The 7022-nt window shown below is 52.9% G+C and overlaps 1 pseudogene; it reads right to left on the reverse strand.

Moving 5' to 3' along the window:
* Positions 1 to 272: 272 nt before the first annotated feature.
* LOC125509424 lies at positions 273 to 6674 on the reverse strand (annotated as a pseudogene).
* Between the last annotated feature and the right edge of the window lie 348 nt (positions 6675 to 7022).

Consider the following 7022-nt stretch of genomic DNA (forward strand, 5'->3'; position numbering starts at 1 on the left):
TGTTCCATCTACGCCTGATCCGAGCGCGGTGAGAGAGCGCCGCTTCCTTGCTTCCCCTTGCCCGCACCTGATGTCGCCATCGTCGCCGGGAACATGTGCGCGCCCCGCCGATGAGATCTGCGAGCGCTGTCAGAGTCGCCTAGACCTAGTCGCCGCAAGGGTTTTAGGGTTTCGGGTGTGTACACGGTACTAGGACAATATAGCCGTCACACTAAGCTAATCAGTTAATTACTTCCTGAACTTAATTCAGTCTATATAATTATAATAACCAAGCCTATGTACAAAGCTTAAATTACATCAAATCAGACACCTTGAAAGAATGATATACATACATCTTGTGATATTCAGAAGATCATCTACCTCGTTCAGAACCACATAAAGTCCTCACTACGCATACACAACGTATCCCTGTTAATTTATACTCCGTGGATGCGTAGCTTGCTACCGCTAAGCTAAGTCATCAATATCTTCGAATGTAGCGGTCGTGTCGCCGCCGAGGTGCCGCTTGAGCCGGTCCAGCTCGTTGGCGGCGTCCAGCATAGACGGCCGCGTGGACGCGGTCTCCTGGGTGCAGAGAATGCCGAGCTCCAGCAGCTCGCCGATGGCCGCGTCCGACATTCTCCTCACCTCAGGCGTCTGGTCCAGAACCATCCTGGCCAGCGCCTGGTCGACCACCGCGTCGGCCCGGCCGTGGTAGTGGCTCTTCACCCACTTGTGCAGGCTCAGCCCACCCTCGAACATGTCGTCGGTCGGCTTCTTCCTCGTTACCATCTCCATCACCAGAACGCCGAAGCTGTACACATCACCCATCGTCGTTGGGTTCGAGCCGTAGCCATACTCTTCAGACCATCGACCAAAAACCACTCAGAAGTCAGAACTCAGAGCATGTGAACTCATCACGAGGATAGCTTGTGATTTAACTTTTGGCAGTGTGTGGTTTACCTGGAGGAATGTATCCGATGGAACCGCACAGCATGTTGGCGGTGGAGGCACCGACGTCGGCCGGGTTGGCCACACCACCAACGCTCATGACCAGCCGGGAAATGCCGAAGTCAGACACGAGCGCGGTTATGTCGTCGTTGATGAGGACGTTGCTTGGCTTAAGGTCACAGTGGATGACCTTGACTGGTGAGTGGTGGTGCAGGTAGGCCACCCCCTCGGCGATGTCGCTGCAGATGTTGACACGGTGCACCAGGCTGAGCTCGGCCGGAGGCCCAGCATAGAGGCACCGCTCAAGGCTACCCTTCGCCATGAAGGGCAGGACCAGCGCCTTGAAGTCCGCCAGGCTGCATACCGTGATGATCCTCATGAGGTTCCGGTGGCGGATGCGCTTCAGGACCTGGCACTCCTGGCTGAAGCTCTTGATCGAGTTCCCTGACTGGAGCTGCAGCACCTTCACGGCAACCATGGTGCCGGCCCGCAGCGTGCCGCGGTACACGCGGCTGTAGCTGCCTGCTCCGACCAGCCGATCTGCACTAAACTCCTGTGTCGCCTCAACCAACTCTTGGTACGTGATCCGCGGGTACTTATACTTCATGACCAGCGACAAGCCTCCGCTGCATCGGCCCCTGAACATGTCTTCCTGCACAGCAGCTAACCAATCCTGGATCTTCCAGGCACCAACCGCGCAGAGGATTGTCAGCACGGTGGCGCAGACGCACATCACGACCAAATACTTCCGGGACTGATACCATGGGCGGTGCCTTTGGCAGTTGCGCCTCACCACCGAGCCGCAGAGCCGTGGGTTGCCAATGTAGGACAGGAAGGTGAAGTCTGCAAAGACGCCGATGGTGGGCACATGGCCGACGAAGTCGTTGTACGACAGGTTGAAATGTTTCAGGCTGGTGCATTTTGTCAGGTTTGCAGGGATCTCTCCGTTCAGGGAGTTGTGGGATACGTCCAGGTTTTTCAGGTCGTTGAGGAGGTCGAAGGACGATGGTAGGACGCCGGTGAGCGAATTGTGCGACAGGTCGAGGACCTCCAGCTCGCGGCAGAGTCCAAGCTGTGGAGAGATCGTGCCTGTGAAGTTGTTCCAGGACAGGTCAATCGCTTGCACCTGTTGCATGTCACCGAGCCCCCGCGGCAGCTCACCTCTGATCTGGTTGTGTGACAGGTTGAGAAATATAATGTTGGTGCCAGAGACCATGTATGGTACCTCTCCGGTCAAGCTGTTGTTTGAGAGGTCAAGGTGGAGCAAGCGCATGCATTCGGCAAGGCGGTTTACCGGTATCTCCCCGGAAAGCTGGTTGTTCTGCAGGTAGAGGTTGACAAGCCCGGTCCCGATGCCGCTCAGGATGCTCCCCGACAGCGCATTGCCTGACAGATCCAGCTCGCCGAGGCTTGTCGCGTTGCCTATGCACGCCGGGATCATGCCCGTCAGGCCGTTGTTGGACAGGGAGAGGCGCTCGAGCTTCGGCAACGCGCAGATGGATGCCGGGACTGTCCCGTTCAGCTGGTTGCTTGAGAGGTTCATCAGCATGATGTTTATCATTTCGCCAATGTCGGCCGGGATCGGCCCCTGGATCTCGTTGAGCTCCAGGTTGAGGTGTGACATGTTTGGTGGGAGCAACGAGCCAAGCCAGCTTGGCAGCCGACCGCCCATCCCCACCGCGCCGGCCTCGATCTCCAGTATTTGGGAGCAGTTCGATACTGCGGCGAAGAAGGGCTCCAGGTTGGTGTTGCCGTCGTGGCTCGAGAACCGGTAGTTGTTGGACAAATGCAGGTACTTGAGCTGCTGCTTGCCCGCTATGATGCCGGAGGGGAGCTCGTCGGCGAGCGAGTTGTCCTCCACATCCAGCAAGTATAGATACGTGCAGTTAGCGAGCCACCATGGTAGTTTTCCGGTTAGCCTGTTGGAGTAGAGGTTGAGAAAAAAAATGTTCTCCGAGGCTTCCAGGGGAATCTCGCCGGATAGATCGTTGTTGCCGAAGTCGACCACTTAGAATGGTGCAGTTCTTGAAGAGAACGGCCGGGATAGGGCCTGAGAGCTGATTATCCTTGAGGAAGAGGAAACCCAAGCTTGCCAGCTCAGAGAGGGACGGCGGTATGCCGCCGCTGAGCTGGTTGTGGCCGAGGTCGAGGACTTCGAGGCCGCGGAGGTTGGAGAGCTCGGCCGGGATCTGCCCTGCGAGGAAATTGCGAGACATGTCGAGGCTTTTGAGGCGCGTGAGGTTACCGATGACCGGCGGCACGGGGCCAGAGATGTTCATGTCGCCTACGGAGAGGCCGGTGACGTGCTGCCGCCTCCAGTCGCAGGCGACGCCGGTGAGGCCGCAGACATCGTCATTGGACTCGTTCCAGTCGGCCAGAGCCGACGGCGACGGCAAGGTGAGCGATCGTTTCAATGCCAGGAGCGTGGCCTTCTCCTGCAGCAGCACTTGCCACCGACGCTGCTGCCGGACGATCGTCCCAGCCCGCCGCTCACCCGTCGCAGCGGCCATGGCATGGAAGCGTGTGAGGTGGAGGAGGAGGAGAATGGCCGCGAGCTTGACGGCCATGGGAGCCCTCATGCTTTACTGGGAAGGCATGCAGCCAGTGATGGACTATGGGAGGTAGCTTGGACCTCGGAGCTAGCTAAGTGTTCTACATGGCGGTAGCATCTCCGGTCACTTCTCTATAGGCTCGACCTCGATGTACTAGAGATGGATCAGAAAGGATGCAGCAGCAGGTTGCAGAAAATATGGACTGGGGACGAGGATAGACGAATGGAGAATGAGGTGACGGCGACCGACGAAAAACAAATGCTTGCAACGCAAAGGCTGTGCCACCTGCAATCGAAGAGGAAATCCATTAAAGGTCGAGCCGGCGAAATCAACTTGATCGCCCGTCCGTTCTGGCTGGCCGGCCAGTGCTTAAATATCGTATGTCATTGAATTAAGGATCGGTTGGTTAAATCAGAGACGACCGACTCACTGACTGACAGCGAATGCAGGGTCATTTTGTCGAATTTCCAAAAGGATTGCAAGACTTTTGTCTTAGTCCTGACGTAACCTTCGTATACACGACCGAGGTTGATTAGATTAGTATAGGATGGTGGGCTGGAAGAATCCGTTGATTGATGACCGACCGAGTGGAGCAAGAATGAGATCCCGACCAGCGACCGGGACGTCGCGGATTCGGCTTCGGAACCCGCCAGCCCGCCGGGGAGCAACAATCAGCGACCCAGCGGTTCTAGCTAGCCAACAACACTTATTCTCCGGCTTTGAATTTCCTAGCCATTTCATTTCTTGCGTTCAGTACGTACAGTACAAGGTAGGTAGAATAACCAAAGAGAACAAAGACGACCTTGCAGCACACCACTCGGTCGGTCGTCAATCAACGGATTCTTCCAGCCCACCAGCCTATACTAATCTAATCAACCTCGGTCGTGTATACGAAGGTTACGTCAGGACTAAAACAAAAGTCTTGCGATCCTTTTGGAAATTCAACAAAATGACCCTGCATTCGCTGTCAGTCAGTGAGTCGGTGGTCTCTGATTTAACCAACCGATCCGTCCAGCAGGCCTGGCCAGTAGTAGTAATTCAATGACGTCAGAAGGGACGGGCGATCAAGTCGATTTGGCCCAGCTCGACCTTTAATGGATTTCTTCTTCGATTGCAGGTTGCACAGCCTTTGCGTTGCAAGCATTTGTTTTTCTCCTTTTTCCCCTAACTGATTTGTTTGTGCGTCGGCTATGATTGCCCAGTGCACGATAAGTGGGTGCAGGCAGTGGGAAAGCCACCGGAGACGGCTCAGCACTTCAACTTCGGCAGCGCGCACTCGCGCCAGTAGCCCAATATGGCTGGGGTTATCTGTCTCGGGAAATACTGTACTGTTGTGGTGCTTTGCCAAGAGGATCCCCTTGCGTACCGACCGAGTTATTAGTTAATCTGAACACTACTTTAGGAGCGTGTGTACACAGATCTGCAGTAAGTTGAGCATGATAAAGCTAGAGTGAGCCAACCTGGTTATGTATTGACTGTGTGCACCAATCCATTCCTCCATGCAGAAGCCGGGCGCCACCATCCAAAAAAGCCAAGCTCTGTAAAAAAAATTACTATCTGGTTAGTTTAAGCCTGAACCAATTCATGCCGAGCAGCTCCACATATGTGCAGTTATAGATGTCAAATTTTGCATGTGTGTAACAAACAGAAGCACAAACAGAAATTCTACTCACTTAACCACACAAAGCTGGGTCATCTCAACTATCTGGTTTCAGGCTAACATCCACCAGAGAGGAGCAGAGTAGCGGGGCATCTATCGTGCACACGCCATCTCTGTTCAGAGAAAAGCCACATTTTTCGCAACCCAGGCATGTGATTCATGAACAAACTTTTCAACAGTCTGGCCCCATCATGCAATATTGCAATTGCAGATTTTTAGTACTACTACTAGTAAAGTTCAACCTACAAGTGTGACCTATGCTGTTATGCACGAGCTAGGGGTGGGCCAGAAAGCTTAACCTATGAGACCTTGTTTATACATAGGTAGCCCAAAAACAATGTCTAAGGCTGTTATTAAATGAGTAGTTAGGTGCATCATGACTGCCCTTTCAACCAAAATCAAGTGGGGCACTCTTGAGGTGTTTCATTTGCTCCATGATGCTTACTTCCCTCTGGAACAAACAAGATGTTCAGTTTGTAGATGTCTGGCACTGTTCCATCTTCCCTGATATGCAGGATACCAAGCAGATTGTGTTAGTTGTTTGCACTGCTAGTTTTTTCAGATAAACTGTTTGTCCTGCTAGTTTCACACCGTTCCCATGTAAAGTAGAAGGACAAGATAAGTAGCAGAGATAGATAGAGGCTTCTGTATTGCTCTATGTGCATGCCAAACTGTAAATAAGTACAGCGGGGCACTTTTTTTCCTAACACTCGAATCACTTGAGACTGAGGATGTGCAGTGAAGCCTCTAGAGCCGAGCACTAGCAATAGCTCACGAAACTAAACTATTGCCAGTTGAGATGATCCATTGATCTTTTTAGCAATGCCTAGAGAAAATGCCATGCCACCATCTATCATAATTCTGACCTTTTTAATTGAAGTTATCCATAGCCGGCACCGGGTGAATGGGCTTCGGTCTGCTGTCGCCTTCTTCAGAAGGAGCACACGACCTCTGTATTTTCTGCCTCAAAATGTAATTGATCAGACAAGGTTCCCGAGATAATGGAAAACATTGTACACGGCCTACCTCATGCGAGGAGGAGGTGCATCAGGCATGCTCGCAGTCACCGCCCCTACCCTTTGAATCATCTAGCGCAAGCCTCAGCCTGATTTGCGCAATAATGCCAATCCTCTAGGGCCAGGTTAGCATCTCTGGTTTTCAGAAAGTTGTCTCCACAAACAACGCTGCACATGATCCTAGTAGGCAAGCATCCGGAGGTAGCAGGCATCGGGATCAGCAGGCGGTGCAAGTGCTGGGCTGTGCCGCGCATTTGCACGAGCAGGTGGTGGGCGCGCGGGTGCCCAGCCGGTGGCAGACAAGACAACCAGGAGATCACAGGCTGTACAGCTACAAATCCATGAAGAGGGCCTCCGATCGCGCCACCGTTGGCCCGCGCCGATGGTGCCGCCCGGCGCGGCCGTCGTGCTCCCCACCGTCGTCGGGTTTGAGTGGGATTTTCCCCTCTCATTTTTTTCTAATGGCGTGGGGTTTGAGTGGGAACGGAAATTGCAGTACGACGGCTGGAGAGCGGGCGACAGGGAAGTTCGGTCGGTGGAGACGCAAGAGTTTCTATTGGGTCCATAACCCATTGGGCCTTATATTTGTTTTCCCTTTTTAGGAGTACATAAGTTCAGAATTGGGCCTTATATTTGTTTTCCCTTTTTAGGAGTACATTTGTTCAGAATTGGGCCTTATGTTCAGAATTTCATCAGCAAAATGTTTCAAAAAAAAAAGGGTCGTCAGCAAAATGATACGTACTCCACTAGAAAAATCGAAATCACCAGTTAAGGGTCGTCAGCAAAATGACACACCTTCTCAAACGCTGATAAGTGTGTGTGTCATTTGTCGCAACTTGTGAGTTTTTTTCTTTTTCTTGTAAA

Source organism: Triticum urartu, chromosome 5, assembly GCF_003073215.2.
Source record: "Triticum urartu cultivar G1812 chromosome 5, Tu2.1, whole genome shotgun sequence".
In the NCBI taxonomy this organism is placed as follows: Eukaryota; Viridiplantae; Streptophyta; class Magnoliopsida; order Poales; family Poaceae; genus Triticum; species Triticum urartu.